Source organism: Pan troglodytes, chromosome 8 (assembly GCF_028858775.2).
Source record: "Pan troglodytes isolate AG18354 chromosome 8, NHGRI_mPanTro3-v2.0_pri, whole genome shotgun sequence".
NCBI lineage: Eukaryota > Metazoa > Chordata > Mammalia > Primates > Hominidae > Pan > Pan troglodytes.
In genome coordinates this window covers 22,449,129-22,474,704 of record NC_072406.2, presented here as the reverse complement: position 1 = coordinate 22,474,704, position 25,576 = coordinate 22,449,129, and the positions used below count along the sequence as shown (strand labels likewise).

At 34.9% G+C, this 25,576-nt stretch overlaps 1 long non-coding RNA gene across 3 annotated transcripts in view; it reads left to right on the top strand.

Moving 5' to 3' along the window:
* LOC107966900 (uncharacterized) overlaps nt 1–25,576 on the top strand; it is a 570,559-nt gene that overhangs the window by 254,476 nt on the left and 290,507 nt on the right. For all 3 annotated transcript variants that reach the window (XR_008537673.2, XR_008537675.2, XR_008537674.2), the window contains one exon: nt 7,194–7,303. This is a non-coding gene — a long non-coding RNA (uncharacterized LOC107966900). The remainder of the gene's footprint in view (nt 1–7,193; nt 7,304–25,576) is intronic.

Below are 25,576 nucleotides of genomic sequence, written 5' to 3'. Positions count from 1 at the left end.
TTTTAAACTAGAAGTTTTATAGGTTTGGCTCTTGTGTTTAGAGCTCTAAGCCAGTTAAAAATAATTTCTGATATGAGATAAAGATTGAGCTATTTGTTTGTTTTTCCATATAGATATTGATATATTCCACCACCATTTCTTGTGTTGGGGCCAAGGAAAACTTACCCTTTACTCTCTGAAGGTTTCCTGAAAATCACTCATGAGAGGCAGATTAATAGGAGAAAGGCACATACATTTATTTGATTATGGTTTTACTTGACACAGGAGCCTTCAAAATGAAGATAAAAGATATAGAGGAAATTGTCTATTTCTATGCTTAGATTTAAGAAAATATGGGTAGCTGTGTAGAGATATGATTGGATAAAGAGGGTATAATCTAATGTTGATAGACTTAGTAGGGAAACCCAGCAACTTTAGTCTGTCTGTATTCTGGGGGGCCACTTTGAGTATGAATTTGTTTTCATTTTGTAGGAGTAGGACACTCTTTGGAATGGGGATCTTACGACCAATAGTCAAACTGGGTTGATCAGCTAATGTTTTTATGGCCAGTTTTTATACAGAAAGGTGTGGGGAAAGAGTAATAGTTTTAGTTTTTATGGCTGGCTTTGGGGGAAAAGGGTTCTGGTTTCTTTGACTTGCCTTGGGGAAGAAAGTTTCTAGTTTTTCTGGCTAGACCCTAAGGGGATAATAGGTTTACTTACTGCCCTCAGAGGACAACATTCAATGATTATCCTCTGTTTATGATATTAGTCACAAATTTCACAATGAAATTAGTTTATATTTATTGAATGTCTATGAGATGGTTAATATTGAGTGTCAACTTGATTAGATTGAAGGATGTAAAGTATTGTTTTTGGGTGTGTTTGTGAGGGTATTGTCAGAGGAAATTAACATCTGAGTCAGTGGACAGGAAGAGGAAGACCCACCCTCAATGTAGGTGGTACTATCAAATGGGCTGCCAGCGCCACTAGAAAAAGGGGGTGGAAGAAGGTAGAAGAAGCTAGCTTGCTGAGTTTTCCAGTTTTCATCTTCTCCTATACTGGATGCTTCCTGCTCTTGAACATCAGACTCCAGATTCTTTGGCCTTTAAACTCTAGGACTTACTCTAGTGGTGTGCCAGGGTCCCTCAGACCTTTGGCCACAGACTGAAGGCTGCACTGTCAGCTTCCCTACTTTTGAGGCTTTTGGACATGGACTAAGCCACTACTGGCTTCGTTTTTTCTCAGCTTGCAGATGGCCTATCATGGGACTTCACTATTGATTATGTAATAAATTCTCCTTAATAAACTCCCTTTCATATATACATGTATCCTATTATTTCTGTCCCTCTGGAGAACCCTGACTAATACAGTCCACCATTTACAATGAATAGTTATTTAATCCATAAAGGATCTTACCGACCACCTAACCAAATCTTTCTCTTTAGAAACTATGTACTGGGGCCAGGCATGGTGGTGCACACCTGTAATTGCAACTCTTTGGGAGGCCCAGGTGGGAGGATCGCTTCAGGCCAGGAGTTAGAGAACAGCCTGGATGACATTGAAAGACCTCATCTCTACACAAAATGAATAAATCAGCCAGGCGTGGTGGTACATGACTGTAGTCCCAGCTACTCGGGAGGCTGAGGCAGGAGGATGAATTGAGCCCAGAAGATTGAGGCTGCAGTAAGCTATGATTGCGCCCCTGTACTCCAGTCTGGGTGACAGAGTGAGACCCTGTCTTAAAAGAAACAACAAAAACTAAAACAACAAAACCCCACTAATTAACTGGATATTTTTTATTCCTAAATTTATCCTGAAGAAAGTCCTCCTACCTACCAACTCCTGTTGATGAATATAAAGCTTATGGGGAAGGGAAGAGAGAAACTCAATTGTGATGAGTTCATAGCAGATGGCACACACTGTGTTACCATATTTGCCTTCAAAAACCCTGTGAGCTGTGTGCTAACATTCCTTTCAAACAGAGAAAAGTCTGAGATGAAATTCGAGCCACCCTGTCCTCTTGACAAAGTTGTGTCACCATGACAATTGTAGACACACCTAAAATTTATTATTAGAATATTCCAAGGCTATGCATATTTAATTGGAAAGTGATATAGTAGATTTTTAAAAACACATAGACATAAGAATTAGAAGACTGAGTTTTAATTTAGCCCATACCTCTTGATGTCTGTACCATGTGACAATTCACTTAATATTCATGAGTCTCAATTTTCTCCATTTATAAACGGGGTTAATTATAACATATGTATTATTATTAGAATTAAATGTCATATTAGGCATTGGAATTATTAAAAACGTAATAAATATATACTAACCTCCTTGTCTCTTTAACTAATATATAAATATATAAATGACAGGAATGGAACAAGTAATTTCCCCCACAACAGGGTTTTCCAATCAGCAAATTTTATACATATACATAAATTATGTATAACTTACTTATAATTATATATTACATATAATTTACTTACATAATTATAAATTCTGTATAATATACATTATTATATAGAATACATAGTTTATTACATAGGTTGTATGATAATATATCAGTGATATTTATCATCTATTTATCTTTTTAGTATAAACATTTTCTTATATATTTTCAGTATATTCTGAGTTTCAAAGTCAAATAATTTGCAGATATAAAAGACAAAGTTTTTTTCTCCTTGTTAACTTCAAGATCCACGTTTTTTCCTGCAGAGAATCAGAATGAATATTTTGAGGACTTTATAAAGTTGGCTTTTGCAGGATCACACTTGAGAATTACCTACTATAAAATTTCTATACACACAGGTCACAAAGATCACCCACAAATCATAAAAAAAAAACAAAATTCTTTTCCAGACTATATAACTAAATCTGGCATTTGCTTGCACACTTTGTCTTTGCTGACAAATAATACACTTAGTCTCTCAATCATAAGAAGCTCAATGTCTTGTAACTTGACTTAAACTCTCAGACTCTGTCTTGACATAGATTCTCAGTCTATGGTAGAGTAAGTTGGAGGATTAAAAGGAAATATATAAAATTAGTCATCTTTCTCCCCATCATTTATAGCCATGGAAGTTGTTTATTGTCATAGGCAGTCTTTAAATCTGAGCTTCTTTCCTCATAAACTGGTATTTGCTCCTTCTCTTATCCTGCTATGAATCATAATGCTGTTAGTGAAGCGGTGTCGTTGTCTGGGGTAAATATCCAAGGTCCATCGTCTCTTGCCAAGAAGATTAAGGAGACAGACAAAGAGGAGGACTGAGTTTAGGAGTGAAGGTTTAATAGGCAAAAGAAAGAGAAAGGAGAACAGCTCTCTCCCTTGCGAGAGAGAGAGAGAGAGACAGAGAGAGAGAGAGAGAGAGACAGAGAGAGAGACAGACAGAGAGAGAGACAGAGAGAGAGAGGCTTCCAAAAGGAAAATTTGGCCTCTTGTGGATCGTGCTAGACTTTATAGGCAGGCTTGAAGGGGCTGTGCCAGATTTACATAGGGTCCACAGATTGGTTCAAGCAGATGTAACTTGTACATACCACCAGGGAAGGCTGGTCACCCCACCCTAATCTTATTATGCAAATAGGGTATTTGCCTGCCCAGCGCCATATTTTCTTCTCCTTACTCTACACGCAATTTGGCAAAGAGAAGGGAAGATGGAGCAGCTATTTTGAACATGCCTAGTCCCATGTAGTATATTCCTGTGGGTACAACTGCTGTCATTCACCCCTGCAAGCTCCCAGCTTGCTTGTCTGTGTCTGCAGCTCACTTTTACAGACTGCTCTTCGTTAGGAAAGAAAATGATTTGGTGGCTGCTTTTCATTAAACGGCAGACCTTACTGAGGACTCCTATGCCCTTGCTATCTGCCTAAATAAATTCTTCTTAACTCCTACATCATTAGGTTGGTGTAAAAGTAGTTGTGGTTTTTGTCATTTTAATGACCCTATCTCTAAATCTGGTCACATTCAGAGGTACTAGGTATTAAGACTTTAACATATGAATTTGAAGGGTGTGGATGAAATTCAGCCTATAAGGGTTCCCATGTCTGTGAGGTGTTGCTGTGATTAAATGAAATGCTATTTAAGAAGGAGCTTGCTGCAAAACCACCAAATAAAGACTAAAATCATTAGCAATAATTCCTACTTCTGACATTTTATTTCAGGAGTAATGTCTCTTGGTAATTTTTATTACAGCTGTATTGAGGTATAATTTTCATAACATAAAATTCACTCTTTCAAAGTGTACAGTTCAACATTTTCTTAGTATATTCAGAGTTGTTCAATCATCTCCACAATCTAATTTTAATATATTTTCATCTCTTCCTAAAGAAACCTCATACCCATTAACAATCACTGTTCATTCCCTTCTCCCCTTAGGTACTAAAAACCATTGATCTAGTTTTCTATCTCCATGAATTTGTCCATTCTAGACATTTCCTCTAAATAGAATCTTACAATCTGTGGTCTTCTTTCACTTGGCATATCTTCAGGTTTGTTTATGTTGATGTATAAGTACGTGTATTAGTCTGTTCTCAGGCTGCTAATAGACATGCCCAAGACTGGGTAATTTGTAAAGGGAAGAGGTTTAATTGACTCACAGTTCCACGTGGCTGGGGAGGCCTCACAATCATGGCAGAAAGCAAAAGAGGAGCAAAGTCACATCTTACATGGTGGCAGGCAAGAGAGTTTGTGCAGCGGAACTTCACTTTGTAAAATCATCAGACCTCATGAGACTTATTTACTACCATGAGAACACTATGGAGGAAACTGCCATCATGATTACATTATCTCTACCTGGCCCAACCCCTGACACATGGGAATTGTTACAATTCAAGGTGAGATTTGGGTGGGGACACAGCCAAACCGTATCAGGACTTCACTGATTTTTATTGCCAAATAATATGCCATTGTGTGGATATACCACATTTTGTTTATCGTTTATCAGTTGATAAGCATTTGAATTGTTTCCATATTTTCACTGTTGTGAATGACAATGCTGTGAACATTCCTAAAATTGTTATATAGACATATGTATTTATTTCCTTCTCTTGGACATATACCTAGGAAGGGAATAACTGGTTCATAAGGTAACTCTATGCTTAACGTTTGAAGGAACTGCCACTGTGTTTTCCAAAACTGTTGTACCATTTTACAATCCCATTAACAATATATCAGGGTTCCAGTTTCTTTACAACCTTGCCAATGTTTGTTATTGTCTATCTTTCTTATTTTAGCCATCTTAAAATAAAATAGGCATGAAGCAGTAGCTTATTGTGATTTTGGCATACATTTTCCTAATGACCAATGAGGCTGAGCACCTTTCTATGTGTTTATTCACAATTTTTATATCTTATTTGGAAGAAGATTTATTTAGATCAATTAGTCATTGTATAACAGAGTGACCTTTTGTTATTGAATTTAAGACATCTTTACATAATCTGTATGAATCTCTTATGAGACCTATGATTTGCAAATATTTTTACCTGTTTGGTGAGTTAACTTTTCGCTTTCTTAATGACATTCTTTGGGTACAAAGTTTTCTAATTTTGATGATTGTAGATCATCTAATTTTGATTATTGTAGATCATCAATGTAGTGGATACTAATGTATTCATTTGTTGTTGTTGTTTGTGCTTTTGGCATCATATCTAAGAAAATATTGCTTATTCCAAGGACAAAAATATTTACTTTCACATTTTCTTATCAGATTTTTATAGTTTTACTTCTTATGTGTAGATCTATGATCTATTTTGAGTTAATTTTTATATATGGTATGCAGGAGGGTCCAATTTCATTATTTTGCATTTGATATTCATTTGTCACAGCACCATGTGTTTGATAGATAGTACTTTCCCAATGGAGTTGTCTTGGCATTCTTACCAAAAGTCATTTGATGATAAATTAAAAGTTTATTTCTAGAATCTTATTTCTATTCCATTTATTTATATTAGAAGTCTATCTTTTTGTAAGTACCACACCTTTTTTATTACTGTGGATATGTATGAAGTTTTAAACTTGGGAAGTATAAATCATCTAGCTTTGCTGATTTCCAAGATTGTCTCAGTTAGTCTTGTTCCCTCGCATTTTCATATTCATTTTAGAATTTGCTTGCCAAATTCTATTTTTTAAAAGCAGCTTGGGTTTTGATAATTATATTGGATCTATAGATCAACTTGTGGAGTACACCCTTTTTTAGAAATATTAAATCTTCTGATCCATAAATATGAGATGTCAGTCCATTTTTAAGTTTTCTTTAATTTCTTTCCATAATGTATTGTAAGTTTTGTTATAAAACTCTTACACGTGTTTGTTAAATTTCTTCATAAATATTTTGTGTTTATAATATTGACAATTAAAATTTTTTAAGTTCATTTTTGGATTGTCCATTTCTAGTATGTAGAAATATGTCTATTTTTTAAAATATTGAACATGTGCCTAGCTACCTTATTGAACTTGCTTAATAGCTCTAATAGTTTTCCACAGGGTTTCTTACATTTTATTATGTACAAGATCATGTCATCTGAAAGTAGAGGTAGTTTTATTTCTTTCTTTTCAATCTGGACATTTTTCTTTTTTAAAACTTGTATGATGCCCTGGATAGACTCCAGAAAAATGTTGAATAGAAGTGAAACACGCATCCTGCTTTTGTTTATTATCTTGGAGGAAGAGAAACTCAGTTACCCCATTTAGTATGGTGTTACATGTGAATTTTTCCTACATGCCATATATCAGGCTCAAGAAGTTTCCTTCTATTGCCTGTTTGTTCATAGTTTTATCATGAAAGGGTGTTGGATTTTTTCAAATGTGTTTTATGCATATGTTGACATAATTATGTGGTTTTTGTTCTTTAGTCCATTTAACATGACGTATTACATGGATTGCTTTTTAGATGTTAAACTAACTTCACATTCCAGGGACAAATTCTATTTGATAATGGTGTATTGACCTTTGTATATATTGCTGGAATTGTTGTTCTATTATTTTGTTGAGGATTCTGCATCTATATTCATAAGGGATATTGGATTATAGTTTCTCTTAATAGAAAGAGTTCAAATTTTATGTAGATCTATATTTCCCTCTGATCACTGAGGAATCAAAAACATTTTGTTTTCATTAGGATGCAACATTGTTTCTACCTAACAAAATCTTATGCTTAATTTCAATACCCACATACCTCGTTTTATAGCACTTTGCTTTATTTTACTTTGCAGATATTGCAGATTTTACAAATTGAAGGTTTGTGACAACTCCCTCAAGGAAGTCTGTTGTTGTTATTTTTCCAACAGTGGGTACTCACTTCATGTCTCTGTGTCACATTTTGGTAAGTATCACAATATTTCAAAATTATTATTGTTATATTATTATATGATAATTTTTATATTATTATTTCTGTGATCAAGGACCTTTGATATTACTATTGTAGTTGTTTTGGAGTGTCATGAACCATATCCATGTAAGACTGCGAATGTACTAAATGTTTGTGCTGTGACTGCTCTACAGGCCAGCCATTCTCCCACTCTGTCTGTCCCCTCAGGCCTCCATATTGCCTGAGACAGTTTTGAAATTAGGCCATTTAATCACCCTATAATGACCCCTAAGTATTTCAGTGAAAGGAAGAGTGGCATATCTCTCATTACAAATCAAAAACTAGAAATGACTTTCTTGAGAAAGTCATGTCAAAAGCTGAGATAGGCAGAAAGCTAAGCCTTTTATGCCATGTTGTGAATGCAAAGAGACAGTTTTGGATAGAAGATCAAACCAGCCTCAACCTTCCTTTAAGCCAAAACCTAACCCAGAGCAAGACTCTAACTCTCTTTAATTCTGTGAAGGGTGAGAGAGGTGAGAAAGCTGCAGGAGAAAAGTTTGAAGCTAGCAGATGCTGGTTCATGGGGTTTAAGGAAAGAAGCTGTCTCTGTAACATAAAAGGGCAAGATGAAGCAGCAAGTGCTGATGGAGACGCTGCAGCAAGCTATCCAGAAGATCAAGCTAAGATCTTTGATGAAGGTGGCTACTCTAAACAACAGATTTTCAATGTGGGTGAAAGGGCCTTGTATTGGAAGAAGATGCCACTTGGGACTTTTATAGCTAGAAAGAAGTCAATGTCTGACTTCAAAGCTACAAGGGACAGGCTGACTCCCCTGTTAGGAACGCCTGCAGCTGGTGACTTTCAATTGAAGCCCATGCTCATTTACCGTTCTGAAACTCCTAGAGCTCATAAGAATTTTGCCAAATCCACTCTGCCTGTGCTCTGTAAATGGAACAACAAAGCCTGCATTACGGCATATCTTTTTTATAGCAAGGGTTACTGAATATTTAAAGCCCACAGTTGAGACTTACTACTCAGAAAAAAAAAATATCCACATGGTGGCTTAAATAACAGAAATCTATTTCACACAATTATGAAAACTGAAAATCAAAGGCCAGCGTGCCAGCTGATTCTTCAAGAATCTCATGAACGAGATTTCTGAGAAAGAAGGCCTTTTCACAAACACTGCTTTAATATAGTTATTTGAAACAAAGTATGGGTTTTCTTCTTTAGTTTACATCCTCTTTCCACTACAATGTCTTGTCTTATAAGGTAGATTAAATATGTCTCTGGTATCTTCTCATTCTCCCTTCAACTTCCCTCTCTTTTCTCCTAAGTCTTAGCAACCCATTTACGGGCTCAAGTCCTATTATTTGTTCCATCCTTATCAGATCTTGCTCTCAATCTCCCAAACTATTGGTGAATTTTCAGAAATTAACCTTAGGCATAAATCTCCCAGCCATGTCTGCGTTTTGTTAGAGAATTCTTTGGAGAGAGGAAATAACTCAGCCTGCAAGGAATGAATTATAATGTCGATTTTCTGGCATAATATGCAGTGGTGGGGAAACTGCTTTTGATGAGGAATCCTGTTTATTGCTATAAAACCACACTACCTTGGGCAATGCTAAGGGTGGATCAGGTGGTGAGGTTATGTCTGTGAGTCACTTTAATGCCCCCTAGGGCTCAGGGATGCTGGAGACTGTAGTGTTCTCAGTCGAGGAGAATCTGATGAAGAATTAATTAGTTAGGGGAACAAAATCTGAGAGCATGAACTACACAATTCTATACTGGATGGAGCAGTGATGGGGAAAAAAATCCAACATCCTATTATCTAGTCTTACATGAAAATGTTGTCTACTTCCCTTCAATTATATGACAGAATGAGCTGAAAGCAGCAAGTTTGGGTTTTTGATATCTTTAAGTATGTTTGTTTGCCTGTTGGTTTATTACCTTCTTAGTAATCAACTCTTTGTCCTGAAGAGGAAAATTAAGAGTATTGTACATCTACAATCTAAATTCAATAATGGTTTACATACTCTATAGCATATTTTTCTTCCTGACAACTTTGCACTGTTGAAATGATTGCGGTTTTACTCTTCTAAGACTCTGTGTGGAACTCATACTTTATAAATGTGGAAACAACCTTAATTTAGAAAAGATACAAGCCAGAGAATTAAGAGTACTTTACACATATCTTCCACCCCAGAATTGCAGAAAGCTACCAAAGCAATCACAACAATCAAGATAAACTCACATTATACCTTCCAGTCAGCAAATGCTTATCCCTCTTTTCAGGAAGGTAACTCACTAGCTCAAAAAGTTTATTCACTTGTACAAGGTAAAAGGAAGACACAGGACTGTGAATTTGATTTATCAAACTGATCAGAAAAAAATTCCAAATGTACTATATTCTCTGTACTGTGTTCTCTATATATGTATAAATGTACTGTATTCTCTAAGAGAAGGCAATGGTGAGAGCTTTAAAAATATAATATCTCGCTATCCTACAAGTCCAGTGTTGACCACTCTAAATCACCATTTATCTAAATGTTAGATCCGTTCAAGTTTTATATCCTGAAGGACCTTCTGATTTTGTCCATAATGGTATTTGTGACTTTATAACACTCTTATTTCCAAATGTGACTACATTTATTACCTTAGCTCTTAATATCTCTTCAAAAATAGAATCTGATATCCCAACAAATGTATGTGGTATTGCTGATTTGCTTCCAGTTTTTGTCTGAGGCCATTTCATCACATTTTTTTTTCACATCCCTCTGGCTTTTTCTTGTTTTCTTTCAAAGAGTTTAAATTTTCAGTGTTTGCATGGAGCCATATATCCCACCTTGATCCAGTCATGTAGTTCCCACTGACTTCAGTGGAAAGGCCACGGGAGGACTGAGGGCAGTATTAGCCCTGAGAAAAACTCATAAATGGACCAGCATGTCCATCTGGTCTTGAAAGCACCTTTAGAAACTGTGATAGAGATATTAGGAAAGACAGGACAGAGCATCAGAGGGATTTTCTTCTCTCAGATGCGACTAAAACAAGAACTGAGCCAAACGGCCTATTTCTTGCTTTAAGGAACGTTAGCAGCAGAATGGGAAAGACTTGAAAGACTTTCTCAGCTGCAAAATTTCACTCCAGGGACTATTTCTTTGAGTAGGCTCCGGCTACTTAAATTGAAAATGAAATTAAGCATTTTCAGAGATTTTTCTATTCCTCCCCTGCCAGCATCTCCCAAATCGCCTGCACTAGCAAATGAGATGCTTGGTAAAATATGGCCTTGAAAGACCTGCCACCCTCCTTCCTGCAAGTGGAGTGGCTATTTATTACATTTCATTCAAAGCTGTCATATACACTTCCTCCACTGTGATATAATTTGTATTTCAAAAAAAATTCTTAAAATTGGACTGATAGTGAAAACAATGACTCAGCTGAAATTTCTAACAGTTTCAGAAACAATGAGTGTAAGTGACAAGATGAGTCAACGAGGAACTCTCAGAAGTTTGAGATCGGTAACAAACAATATATTATATTAAGCACTCACATATTCATGTACCCTACCTTCCATCTAGTTGTATTTCAAGACAATGGTCCCATGTAAAAAGTCTCCCAGACCCTTTTATTGTTCTCTAATAATCTCCAATTGCATGAGAGCTGAATAGTTGATTCCTGAGCTAGTTAGAATAAATATAATGAAACAAATATTTTAAGATATATAAACGTCATCTTATATTCTCTTCTCAGTAAATACGATTTGAAAAACAGCAAGAAATCATTTTTATTTATATGATATGAATTTCTTGTGGGGAGGCACATTTCTTTCCATAATGTTCTTTTATACTTAGAATAAAATCCAAATTTTGGAATAAAATCTAAATTTCTTACCATGACTTAAATGGATTATTTTACATGAAATGGTTCCTGGCAATTTATTCTCTATGACTTTTCTCCTTTTTAAGTCTTCTGCTAACTGATTTGCTGCTCCTCAAATAAGCCAAACTTGGAGCCTATGGCTCCATACACTTCGTTTTGAATTCTACTCAAATATCATTTCACCAGCAAAGTCTTCTCTGACTATATGATTTTAAAAAGTATATTTCTACCAGCCTGTAACCCTGAGTAATATTTTAAGTAAAGTGATAAGTTCTAAGAAGACATGTGCTATTTCTGAAACCTCTACACCTAGAGCAGGGTATATAGGGAAAACTTAACACAAAACTGTAAAATGAATGCATTTGTGAATCTGTGAAGTCATTATTCCACTATTTCATAATCCAGGTTGGTAGATTGTTTTATGATTGGTTAGGTTAAACATTTTAGGGGCGACTACAACATTGGTGATACTGTGTATATTTTCCATTGTTTCACATCAGAAGACATATCAGTTTGTCCTGATAATTATTAAGATGGTGATGGCCAGAACTCTCCCATGAAGAGTTCTCTTTTGTCATTGTCATTAGAAGACATTGATGGAGTGATACTTTGAGATGGTGTGAATATTCTGTTCCCCAAGAAACATTCACTCAAAATGTTCAACATCTTTGACAGACCTTGCTATAATCAGTTACTATATTTGTGGTTGCAAAAGGTGGTTTATTTAACTCTGTATGTTTTAGCTAGTAGTTTTTTTGCTCTCTCTCTCCATCTTGCTTTCTCTTTTTACCTTTTCCTTGCTCTTTTCCTTTTCTTTATGGTTTCAAGCATTTCTGGGGACTCATGGAGTCTTTTGTATTTTGTTTATTGTAATCTGTTATTTTTTTTTCAGTGCTTTTATTGTCTACATTTGGCCAGTGAAAGTCTCCTTTTGACATGTCCAATTAACTTATTCTTTCTTTTTCTCCCCTTTCTTCTCCTTCCTCTTCCTCTTCTTCTTCCTCCTCTTCCTCCTCCTCTTCTGCTTCTTCCTCCTCCTCTTCTTCTTCTTCCTCCTCCTCCCCTTCTGCTTCTTCCTCCTCCTCTTCTTCTTCCTCCTCCTCCTCCTCCTTTTCCCTAATAGTACAACAAGATGTTTCAAGCTCAACTTGTACTTTCTCTAACGTAGTCCTAGTATTAGGCATTTGTCCATGGCACTCTAGTTTCTAGAGAATTGTATTTATTTGGAAATCAAGATATCAATGATTATTGTGTCTATTGTTACTGAAGTCTTTTTTTTTCTTTTTTCTTTTTTTTTTTTTTTTTTTTTTTGAGACGGAGTCTGGCTCTGTCACCCAGGCTGGAGTGCAGTGGCACGACCTCGGCTCACTGCAAGCTCTGCCTCCCGGGTTCTGGCCATTCTCCTGCCTCAGCCTCCCAAGTACCTGGGACTACAGGCAACCGCCACCACACCCAGCTAATTTTTTGTATTTTTAATAGAGATGGGGTTTCACCATGTTAGCCAGGATGGTCTCGATCTCCTGACCCCATGATCCACCTGCCTTGGCCTCCCAAAGTGCTGGGATTACAGGTGTGAGCCACCGCACCCGGCCTGTTATTGAAGTCTTATGCTTCTAGACAACCTAACTTAGTAGAGCTAAGAAATACTGTATAAGATCACAAGATTAAACTGATACCTCCAAATCCAATCCAGTACTAAAGAGTTTTCTCCTCCTCTCCCCAATTATTTCCATACTCCTAATTTAATCACAGCGAAAATCCTGGCTTCAAACAATAAATATAGTTATACAGGTGCTCAATTCTAAAATTTATACAAAAGCATACATAAATACTACAGCAAGTTAATACTACCATTCATAATAAACCTATTAAGTAACACTCAAAATTTCATTCACTTTTGTTTTTCTTTAGACTATGTCTAATTCTAAATTTGTACAATTGGAGCACTATATTCAGAAATCACATGTTTTCCAAGGATTATATTATCAATTTCATATAAAGCAAGTTTCCTTCATTTTTGTTTATATCCATATTTAGGATTTTCATGTTTATTTTGCATTTGCTTTTATTTTTAATGTATACAATTACAACCTATTTCACAAGCCAACATTATATAACATAGTCAGGTTTACTGGTTTACTTAGAGAAGACTTTCTCCTATCCATTCAGCTCCACCATTGCCAGCTTCCCCACTCCCCACGTACCCATTTTCAATTGTTTCTGGCTTATATCATAAGTTTCTTTTTGAGAAAAAAGTCAAGTTCTTATTTTCTCTCTTTTTTAAACGTACGTTTTTCAGGCTGCTTTGCTTTTTAAAACTATATTCTTATCAGTTCAGTTCATAGAGATATTCTTCAATCTTTAAGCTGCTTATTACTCTATGTATTTATAATATTTATTCAATCCATCCTTTACAGTTGAGCACTGAGGTAATTTTTTATATACTGCTATTCAAAAAACTGCTGCAATAAATAACCTTGTGCATCTATAGTTTTGTATTAGTGAATGTGTATTTTCAAAGTAAATTGTATTGCTGACTCAAAGGGTAAATGTAGATGTAATTGTGTTACATAGTGCCAAGCCCCCCTCCTTAATGTTAGAACATTTTGCATTCCATCAAAAATAAATGAGAGTGATATTTTATTGACAAATGTATTTCTCATTGTTTTAACCATTTCCTATGACAGCAAGCAGAGTGTCTGCAATTTAGTGGCAATTAAAAACATGGTTTTCATTCTAGATACCTTCACCATTTGCATCTAAGTACTTTCCAACAGGATGAGAAGCAAATTGTATATAATTTTTTTTCAGTTTTGTAGAGCCATATTAGAGAGAGAATAAATGAACTTGGAAACATATTTGATAGCATTCTTTCAAATATCAGGCAATATTTTAAAAATTACCTGCCAATGAGTATTTTCTCCAACCACATAGGAATTCAATAAAAATCTTGGTATTGTGGTATGTAAATCCCTGCACCTTTGATCATACATGTAAGAATATGGTAATAATCTTGTGTTAATTCTAGAACCAGGATTTGAAAATAAACTGGGAAATGAGGACAAGAAATCTCCCAGGAATGCATAACCACCCTCCTACCATTTTGTTAGAGGTGACCGAGGGGACACAGGTCACAAAATGCTGCTGCTTAAGAGACTCACTTTCTATTAATGAGTGAAGGGGTAAGGCCCACATCAAGGGGCTGTTCCAATTGAGAAGCTAACAGAGTATGTTATGCTGAGGACTAAATGCCAAAGTAAACTAAACACGCATTAAATAATAGCGCCTTCAAACTTTCGTACTGTCTCAAAACCAGGGCTGAACCCGCTTTTGAATTCCTTCTCCTCGAGCAGTTTCATTTATACTTCTTAGTTGTTCTATTGAATTATAACAGAAAAGACAAGATCATTTATAATGATATCCTAGCTGTTGACAACCTGCCATGATAAACCAATACTCCTAACATGAGTTTGCTGCATTGGTCACAAGCACTGAATAAATATTTATCAGAGTGCCTTGGATAGGTCTTTTAGTAGAACAGTGGTTTAAAAACTATTTTAAAATGTATTCCTTTTGTATTTCTACTACTGTGTGAATCTGTTTTTCCATTCACATTCAAATGCTAATTGATGGTGTATATTCTTAGGAAATGTTGCCGTTGATGTTGGTTAATTCACAACTAACCAAGTGGTGCAAATTCAGATTATATGTTCAATTACTTTAGTATATTGTTTGCCTTCAGTACTTGTCATCAACCAAATTTTTTTTGTCTTATATGTGCAATAATTTTTGTGGCAATTATGTTGCCATGAATCACCGTGATATCAACCTTCCCAAACATTGTCCCTGTATTATATCACTTAACCCATTAATTTGTAACTTTCAAATATTATAACATTAAATGCCTTAGAACAACTTACAGTTTTCTCAGTGGGCAAATAACTTAAATCTAAGTAATAGAGCAAAGTTATACTACTCTAAATAAATCCCAGTGTCATGTTAGTGGACACAATATAAAGTGAAAATAACAAAATGTAATGCATTAGCCTCCATCCTCTCCAAGGTACTCTTGTTCTGAATAGTAACAGGCCTGTTTTTCATGAAAATCTTTTTTTTTTAAAGATAATTTCTACCACAATCTTCTTCCAAAAATATTAACTTCAATCAAATTCTATTATACATTTTAACTATCAATTCATGCCTTGAAAGTAAGGTTTTAAAAAAAATCTATTTTAATAAAAAAATTCACTGTATATTTTATGATTGTTTTACTATCCCTTTGCCAACAGCTCCCTCTATGTTCCACAACACAGATACTTCTTTTTCATCCTCTGGAATACACTCTTAGAAAAGAGCTTAAATAATTCAGTATTATATAGAGAACACCAGGAATATAGATTTTTTGATGCCCCTATTTTCAGAGGTGTGACTTTTTGTTTAAACTAGCCTTTTATTGTTTTTGTTCATTTTTAAAAGATTGATTCACTTAACTCCAATTTTAATTACATTTTACACATATGACTATCTTAAGTAGAAAGAACTGGGATCATGGAGGCAGACATAATATACTAACATATTTGACAAGTTTCCTTTCCCTGGAAATTATGTGTATTCCCTATTTATGTCAATATTTCACTAGTAGGATAAAATTAAGCTGGGTTGACTTGAAATGAAACATAGTTAAGGAGGAGGACATTTTGTTAAAACAAAGCTAAGTATCAGTTAGTGGAAAAAGCTAACAACCAACCCCAGAGGCCACCCCTAATCTAACTAAGCAATTATGGAAGGCTTACAATTTTGTGTGGGAAAAAAATACAATTAAAACAATGATCTGTGAAATAAAATTTCACAATTGTTTTCTTTGTGTTCAATAGTATCAAATGCATGAAAAAATGACTGCCAAACCACACTTCTTGCAGCATCATTAATCACTCCCTGCTCTCTTTTCTGTGGACTTCAGAATTCTTAACACAATATTCCAAAGAGCCACAGGGTTTGCATATTAGATAAAAGCTACTAAGTTACATTAATATCTCCCCACTGGAAAATATATTTTAAAATTTTGCTGAAGCAACTGTACTAAATTTTTGCTATAATAATTTGGAAGTTTATGCACCATGATCAAACTAGTTTGTAAAACTATTTTATACTGTATATAAATATTTTTTAATTTATAGCTTAAAGTTAATTTCAAGCTATTCCGTCCCGTTTTATCAAGATTCCAATGTGATCTCTGATAAGGAATTTGTTCTAGATTACTTGATTACACAGAAATGTATACATTTAAACTTATATTTATATATAAATATATATGTATATGTATATGCATATGTATATTATGTATGTATATATGCGTGTATACATACACTTATAATTATGTATGTATATACATATGTGTATATATGTATGTGTATACATATATACCTACACATACATACACACACATGTGTAATGATTTTTGTGGCAGTTTTATATATATATGTGTGTGTATGTGTATCTATCTATCTATCTATCTATCTATCTATCTATCTATATGCATTGTACCTAAGTGGGATAGAAATTATAGAAAGTTGAGTATTATGAAACAAATATCTGTACCCACATGGAATGCATATTAGAACACCTCATTTTCTTACTTAAAATATTTTTCACAAAAACCTAAATTAAAAAGATATTCTTTCCATTTTAAAAACTGGTAAATTGAACATCAGAAAGTTTAGATAATTTACTTAAGTTACACAGCTAATGTATGTCAAAGTTGAAATGTGTCATACATTTGCCTGATTCCTAAGATAGGGTTCTTAACATTCCTGCGATATGGTCTCCTTTTCAAGTTGGCCCCTAAATGTGGTGCAAATGTTATTGGGAAAACACACCATACATGTTATTTGTAAACTATATGGTCTATGATCTTTGTAAATTACTTTGTTCAAACAAAATTGTACTAGAGGAAAAGATTATTGTCATGGTTACTCAAAAGGCTGCTGTCTCAAATATAAAAATGAGATTTACAAATTAAAAAATCCACATTCAAAAATCTCAAAAGGCTGGGCATAGTGGCTCATGCCTGTAATCCCAGCACTTTAGAAGGCCGAGGCAGGAGGATCACTTGAGGCCAGAAGTTCAAGACCAGGCTGGGCAACATAGCAAGACTCTGTCTCTAAAAAATAAACAAACAAAATCTCAGCAGCGAGGTCAAGAAATATGAACAGAGAATACACAGAATAAGAAATACAAAGATCTTATCAACAGAACGACACAGCAGTAGTCCAAGAACAATAACTAAATAAGATGTTACATATTGCTTACCTACTGGCATAACATTTTTATAGATTTATAAAAGCTTGTGTTTGTGAGGATATAGAGTAAAAGAATCTCAAACAGTGATGACAGAATTACATATTATATAAACCATTTGGGAGGACTGTATATACATTTTAACTCAAGTATACTTTTAGTAATCTATCTCATAAATATGCAAGAAAATATGTACCAAGATGCATATTACAGCTTTATTTGTAAGAACCAGCTCAACTTGTTGAAATTTGGAAAATGTTTAAAGAAGATACTGATCATCCATGTTGTAGAATAAAAGAATGGAATGGGTAGTATGTAGAAACATTGAACAACATTCATAATGTTAAAAAACCAGAAATAGTCTTAATAAAGTGTATGGAATATGACCTTGTTTCAAATATTATTCACAATGGTTAGTCATAGGCAATGGGAACTGGAAAGGATAAAGGAAATATGAGGAGGTTTCCTTACATTGAACTCTATTCAATTCTGTATTTTAAAAACTTTCAAATATATATATTTTCTATTTGTTAAAAATCAATAACTTTTTAAAGTTTTTTTCCCCACTGGAGAATTTGCCTCTTCCCCTGAGCTAACAGTAACATAGGTAAAGCAAAAAAGTTCAAAAGAAAGCAACAAAGTTAGGTATACTTTCTACTTATTCTAAGTTATATCTGTTTATCTAAGATTACAACAGAACAGAAGCAAGTCCTGTTTAGAAAAACATCATGGCAGTGTGAATTTGAAAGCATTGCTTCTCCATAATACAAAATAAGTGACATTGTATAATTAAGGAATGTAAGTTTAACATATAACAGATAAAGTACCTTTTTGGAAGTGAAAATGCATTATCATCTCAACCACAGGAGAATATGTAATTCAAGTGTTGTAGGGAACTCTAGAAAATTAAGTGATATTTGAGCTATCACCAACGTAAATAAAAGAATAACTCAGTTACAAAAATAAAACAATCAAGACACACCTAAATGCTAAATTTCTTTACTTCTTTTATTAATCCTATCTCTTCTTCATTCCTTTCATACATAACATTCCAAAGAAATGTATGCCTTCTTAAATCTCAGGATTTCCTCAAGAGGCTCCTCTGTCTAGAGACTCTTATGCTCCCCTGACAGCTCTGTTAGTAGTCGTTTTCCTCTAGGTTAGGCTACCTAGAGGAAAATGATTCTCAAATTTTCAGGGGCTTACAATTAACACATGTTTATTTTTTGCTCCTGCTCTATGAGGGCAGTTGTCCTGGGTCCTGTGGGTTTGCAGGCAGGGATCCACATGTTTTAGCATTTCAGAATCCAAGCAGGAGGAATTGCCACTGCATGGAACATGCTGTTCTCACAGTTGAGAGTGGAAGTGAATAAGCCTCCAGATTAAATAATAGCATTTAAAACTTTTGCTTTGATGTAGCAAATGTCATGCCCACTCATCCCATTGGCCAGAGTCTGTCCCATGACCCAGGGAAGCCACTGACTGAGAAATCATGAAAGGCAGGGAAGATTAGTATAATTATGAACATATCTTGCTATCTATTGTTGTTATTGAATTATGATAGAACAAGTTGATCACACTTTTGTTATTTTCTACTTTTTTCAGTCTCTTAAAGGGTATATATAAATCACCCCAGTGGTCAAGGGGGTAGCCTTGGCCGGATGAAGCACACACATGATGCACACACAAATGCAAACACCCACAAAGTCAATACACAGTCATCGGGAGCCCATTTCCACCTTTAGCATGACTAAGATGTCGAATAACAAACATCCAGACACCTAAAGGATGCCTTTTATTCAAAGCGTTGGTAGCAGAGATTAACTAGAGGCAAGTATTAAATGAACTCAGTTTGTGTTGAGTGAATAAGGACTTGGAAGGAGGCTCATCTGCAGACATTATCTCTTGTGAATCCAGGCTTGTTTTTAGCCTGCCTGTAAATCCTCAGCTACAGTCACCATTTGCTGTATATTTCTTGGTAAAGCTATCATTACCCATTTTCAATGTGAGACAACTTGCATATCCCACTGATAACTGAAACACAACTGTCAAAAACAGAAATTTCAAACCTAAATAGTGAATATAAAAATTGCTGAATGGTATCAGTATTTTAAATTACATAATGAATTACAGTTCAGTGTCATACATTTGTCTTTCTCATTTTCCTTGACCTAAGACCAATGAATTAAAACTTAATTGTGACTATAAAACATATGAAAGGGTTCAAACTGGAGATTTGAACGAATCCAACACCTTAAGCTTTTAATTTAAATAAGCAGAAAAAAATTATACAGATGAAAAGGGCTGCTGATACCAAAAAACTTCCCCAGCAAAGTAAAACTTTGAAAGTTTAATTTTCCAGAAAACCGTGACAAAAAACGGAAGGCTTTGGGGATATCAGTAAAGCAGGGGGAGTCTCTTACGTTTTCTGTTTTCCCTTCTGTGGCTTACACTGTGTTAAGAATGATAATCAACTTTAGTAAATATTCAGAAGCCTACTGAAATGAATGTGAAAGAGAAATGACATAGTTAAAACTTATATTAGTTGCCCTAAAGGAATTAAAGTTTAATATGACATTTATTGATCAATAAATGCTGACTGGGAAATTATCTTGGAAATTGAAAATAATTGTTACTTCTTCCAATTTACTTAACTCATATAGCTTGGACTGGTAGTAGATATGAGAGGTCTGATGCCTGGCTAGAAGCAACAATGTGGAACCTCATCATTAAAAACTGTTGAGGCTCAATTTACGTAGCTGTATCTTCAGCTTTTGTTTACCTGAAAATCAATTCTTTCTGAGTTATAGGGAAGGAGAAAAGAAGTTAGCCTCAGATATCTCTTCAGAGAACTTGCTTCTGTGATCTCCTCGAATACTGTGAGCTGTGACCCACCCCTACACCTTCCCCCACACAAGTCACATGGCACAGCAAGGGTGAAACCAAAGTCAGGGTTATAATGAGAGATCTAGCGGGATTTTTTTTAGATGCAATTACACGTGCAAGTGAAATCAAGATGTTACACTTAAATGGTAGAAGCACCACATACAAAGTCCAGAAAATAAGACCAAAACAAACCATGAGAATCCAAAGTTGAAGACAAGAGAAGGAAGTTGAGTGGAGCTTAATGTAATTGTTGAGTATGCAGTTTCCTTCTCTTGGGCTTTTTTTTTTTTTTTTTTTTTTTTGAGATGGAGTTGCGCTTTTGTTACCCAGGCTGTTATGTAGTGCAATGGGGCAATTTCGGCTCACCGCAACCCCTGCCTCCCGGGTTCAAGCGATTCTCCTGCCTCAGCCTCCCAAGTAGCTGTGGTTACAGGCATGCGCCACTACACATGGCTAATTTTGTATTTTTGGTGGAGACCGGGTTTCTCCGTGTTGGTCAGGCTGGTCTCAAAATCCTGACCTCGGGTGATCCACCTACCTTGGGTGATCTGCCCGCTTCGGCCTTCCAAAGTGCTGGGATTACAGGCGTGAATCACCACTCCCGGCCGGGCTATTTTTAATAAAACCTATCTAAACTTTGCTACTCAAACTGAAAAGCCTCTTAAAATTTATTGGGACTTCCTCCCAACAATTTAGCTGGGGTGATTCAGCAATAGTAGAGGTAGAATCAGACATAAGTGGATTGAAGTGTACACTTCAATTTGAAAATTGCAAAACAAGCAAACATGGAACACGTGAATGTAGAATACTCTTCTGAGTGGTTTAAATAAAAGGAAAAGGGAAAGTTTTATTTACGTGTGAAATTGAGAACAGTGCCAAGTTTTATGGCAGGCACACACTTATAAGACGTTTCTTTTAGAATAGAAGGGATATAAAACCTGGGACTAGGCTAAGAGAAAAGATGTTTGAGAAGGAGACTTAGAAGATGTAGGAAAAAGGAGAGATGTGCTGATGAACTATGCCCTTGGCTTCTGTCTGCTGCTGGGGTCAAAGATCACGAAGCCATATTTGGTGTCTCTTTGTGATTTACAATCCACCATATCTGGTACGTCAGCAATTATTAGTGTTACCTTCAAAATAGATCCTGAATCTTACTACTTCTCACCACCTCCACTGCTAACATTTTAGCAATACCAACATCATTTCTCCCTTTGACTAGTGCTGTAGCCTCTTCATTGACTTCTGTATGTCTGTGCTTAGCTTTCGCAGATCTTTTACTCCATATATGGTCTCAGCTAAAGTAGATCCTGTTACTTCTTTTTTCAAAACATGCAATGGCTTCGCATCATACTTAGAAAAAACCAGTTCACTAAGGCAATACAATCCCTGCTCATCTCTCCAGGTTCTTTTTGTTTTAACCCTACCTGCCCTCCCTTACTTTACTCAAGCCATACAACCTTTTTAAATATCCCTTGAACACGTCAACTACATCTGCCTTAGTCTGTTTAGGCTGCTAAATAGAACAGCATAAACTGGATGGCTTATAAACAACATAAATTTATTTATTACAGTTCCAGAGGATGGGGATTCCAAGATCAAGGCACCAGCAGATTCTGTGTCTGGTGCAAGCCAGCTTCTTGGTTCATAGATGATGACTTCTTGCTGAGTGCTCACATGGTGGGCAGGGATTAGCTAGCTCTGTGTCCTCTTCATAGAAGGGCACTAGTCCATTAATGAGGATTCCATCCTCATGACCTAATTACCTCTTAAAGGGCCCTCTTCCTAGTACCATGACATTGGTGATTTGATTTCAACATATGAATTTTAGGTGCACACAAACATTCAGACCATAGCAACTTCTTAACACAGACCTTTCACATTTGCTAGTCCAAGAGCCTGTGTAGCCTCATAACTTATCCCTCCATTCATTCAAGATTTTATACAAATAGGTTTTCAGAGAGGATTTCTCTGATCAGAGAGGCTAATCTCTATCATCTTACACAGTTTTATTTTTTATAGTACTTATCACTACCTGATATTTTAATGTATTTATACTGTAACATGATAGGTATTTACTATACTATGTGATTCTAATAAGAGCAATACACTTTTTTGTTTGGTATTTGACCAAATGCTCTGTGCCTAGATGTTTATGCAATAAGGAGGCTACCTTAAAGAAAAAATAAAAATCCAAATAAAATGTTATAAAAATAAATATTTACTTAAAACAAAAATGTAAAGAACAATCTTTTCTATTTTTTTTTTTTTTGCTGGGTTCTATCAATGTCTAATTTATGAGCTATAAAATTCACTAATTTTAAGTGCATCATATGAATTCTGACAGTTGTAAACTCTCCCAACACCCAGCACAATCACAATATAAAATGTATGTATCACCCCCCAAACTCTCTTTTATTGTCAATCACCTCCCCCAACTCCCAGACCATAGCAAACACTGATCAGTGGTCACTCACTACAGTTTTGCCTTTTCAAGAATTTCATATAAATGAAATCAAATAGTTTGTAGAGTTTTATGACCGTCTTCTTTACTTAGCATATTCAAGATTAATCTATACTGTGGCGTAGATGAGTTGTTCTTTCCTTTTCATGGATATTCATATTTCATTATATGCATATACCATGTATTTTTTTTTTTTTTTTTTTTTGCCACCCATCAGTTGGTGGGCATTTGAAAACTTTCTAGTTTAAGGCTGTTACAAAGTACCATTGAACATTCATGTGTGAGTCTTTGTAAAGATAAACATTTTCATCTGTGGAGTTGTGTGGCTGTGTCATATGATAAATGCATGTTTAACATTATGATAACATCCAATTGTCTTCCAAAGTGGCTGCATGATTTTGCGTTCATACTAGGAGTGATTGAGTGTTACAGCTCTACTGTGTCCTCACCAGTGCTTGATGTGGTTAGCCTTTATAGTTTTTGTCGTTCTAGTAGGTATGTAGAGGCTCACTGTGGCTTAAATTTGCATTTTTCTTATGACCAATGATGTTGAACGTTTTCCCTATGATATTTGCCATTCATTTATTTCTTTGGTGATGGGTCTATTGAAGTCTCTTGACAATGCTAGTATTAATATTCATAAATATAATAGTCTGTTATATATCTAGAAACATGTCTCTTTATCAATATATATTCCATGAATAATTTCTCTCTGTCTATGGCTTGGGTCTTTTACTGTCTTAGCAGTTTCTTTTGAAAATAGAAAATAATTTAAATTTGATAAAGTAAATTTTATCACATTTTCTCTAAAAGAAATACATCTAAGTACAATGCCTGATACAATGTTCCAAGTAATTTCTCATATGATTTTTCTAGATGTTTTACAGTTCTAGCTCTCATATTTAGAAATAGGATCTTGAAAATAATTATTATATGTTTTTAGGTAAGTAATAAGTCTTGATTACTTTTCTGCCTATGATTATTCGGTTTTCCCAGCATTATTTGTTGAAGGATTACTCTTCTCATTGAATTGCCTGGGTACTTTTGTTGAAAATCAAATATATGGGTGGGTCTGTTCCTGGACTTTCTATTCTCTTCCATTGATCTATTCATCTATCTTATTCTCATATCACACTGTTGTATTTATTGTTACTTTATAGAAAATCTTGAAATCACATAGTTTAAGTCCTCCCTCTTCATTCTTTTAAATATTTTTTCTGTCTTTTAATTTTCAATATGTATTTAGAATCAGGCTGTCAATTTATTTTTTTAAAAAAGCTCATTGCAATTGATTGGGATGATTTTGAATCTATGGATTTGGTGCTTTAATATTTGGTCTCCCAATCCATAACATGGCATATCTCTATATTAATTTATCATTTAATTAATACCTCTCAGCAATGTTTTGTTGTCAGTGAAGAGATCACATATATAGCTTGATAATTTATCTCTATGTGTTTAATAGTTATGGATGCTATTGTAAATGGTATCTTTAAACATCAGTTTCTGATCTTTCATTACAAGTATACACAAATGCAATTTATTGACATTGTATTCTACTAGTTGACTAGTCTAAATGTTTTCTAGAACCTTTTTTGTAGATTTTGTAGGATTTTATTCATAAATAATAAACATAGTTTTACTCTTTGTATTAGTTTCTGAGGGCTGTCCTAACAAAATACCACAAGCTGGGTGGCTTAAGACAACAGAAATTTACTGTCTTACAGCTCTGGAGGCTAGAAACCCAAAATCAACCTTTCAGCAGGGTTGGTTCTGCCTAAGAGCTGTGAGTTCCAGGCATTCCTTGGCTTCTAGAGTCCTCATTCCAATGTTTTGTCTTCACATGATCATCTTCTTATAAGGACAGCAAATTGAAATAGAGGTCTACCTTAGTCCAGCATAATCTCACTTCAACTAATTACACCTGCAATTACCCTATTACCAAATAAGATCACATTTCAAAATACAAAGGAGTTTAGAATTATTTTTCATTCTCAAATTTTATTTTCTTGTCTCATCAGTATCTTAGAGTTTAAGATGTCCAATTGACCCTTGAATAATGCAGGGGTTAGAGGTGCCAATGCCCCCTTACAGCTGAAAATTCACATGTAACTTTTGACTTTTCAAAAACGTAACTACTAATAGCCTGCTATTGACCTTACAGATAACAAACATATGATTAACACATATTTTGTATGTTACATGTATTATATACTGTACTGTTACAATAATGTAAACTAAAGAAAATGTTATTTAGAAAGTTATAAGGAAAATATATTTACTATTCATTAAGTGGAAGCAGATCATTCTAAAGGTCTTCATCCTTTTTTTACATTGAGTGGGCTGAGGAAGAGGAAGAAGAGGAAGGGTTGGTCTTGCTGTCTCCGGGGTGGCAGAGATGGAAGAAGATCCACACAGAAATGGATCCGTGCAGTTCAGCTCTGCTTTGTTCAAGGGTCAACAGTATTTATCACTAGCTATTTTAATGTAAATTTTGTCTTTACTCTTTAAAAATTTTCAGTGAAGGGATCATATTTTTCTTTCTCTCCATGGGATTTAGTAGCTCACTCGTTACATGGTGTGCAGTCGACGTACTTGTTGATGGGGTAATGGAGAAATGGACAGGTGAAGGTAAAGAACCACAGCTTTAGCCCTATAACTAGTCCTAAGTGTCATTGATTTATATTGAATACTGGAAGAAAAAAATGTTATAATAATGTGATTGTCATCAGAATGATGAAATAAGTTGGAGTCTTGAAGGTATA